The following is a 481-nucleotide window of genomic DNA, read 5'->3' on the forward strand; positions in this document are numbered from 1 at the left end:
AGCAGTATTGGTTCCCCAGGTGTCTGGGGCCCCAAGACTAGGAGTGGCGCAGGGCTCAAACTAGGAGTATAGAACGGCGAGGGGGGGGGGTGGAAGGGTGAATGTCAACTCATTCAATTTTATATCTTACAGGGTTTATACTGAGTTCAGTAATGTATAACTGTATTAATTCAACTGTGAACCTAAAATCTTACAGCCCCTTTTGAGAGATGTGTCCTTGCTCTGAAGTGTGTTATTGAATATGTTAAAGCTGTAATGAAATGCTTCTTCTAATCACGTGGCTATTAATTATTTTAATTTTTAAAGTAATTATTCAAAGCATAAAAATTTGCTCCTTAATAATTAGTAGATGTGAAAAACATTGCCATTGAAATCTACCTCATGACTTTATATCCATGCTTAGATTCCAAGGATCTCAGAAAATAACAGGCTGTGACTAGTAATAATCACAGATATATAGAGATTAGAGATGCATGTGCAA

This window comes from Nannospalax galili, unplaced genomic scaffold (assembly GCF_000622305.1).
Source record: "Nannospalax galili isolate Female #2095 unplaced genomic scaffold, S.galili_v1.0 scaffold10, whole genome shotgun sequence".
NCBI classification, from domain to species: Eukaryota; Metazoa; Chordata; class Mammalia; order Rodentia; family Spalacidae; genus Nannospalax; species Nannospalax galili.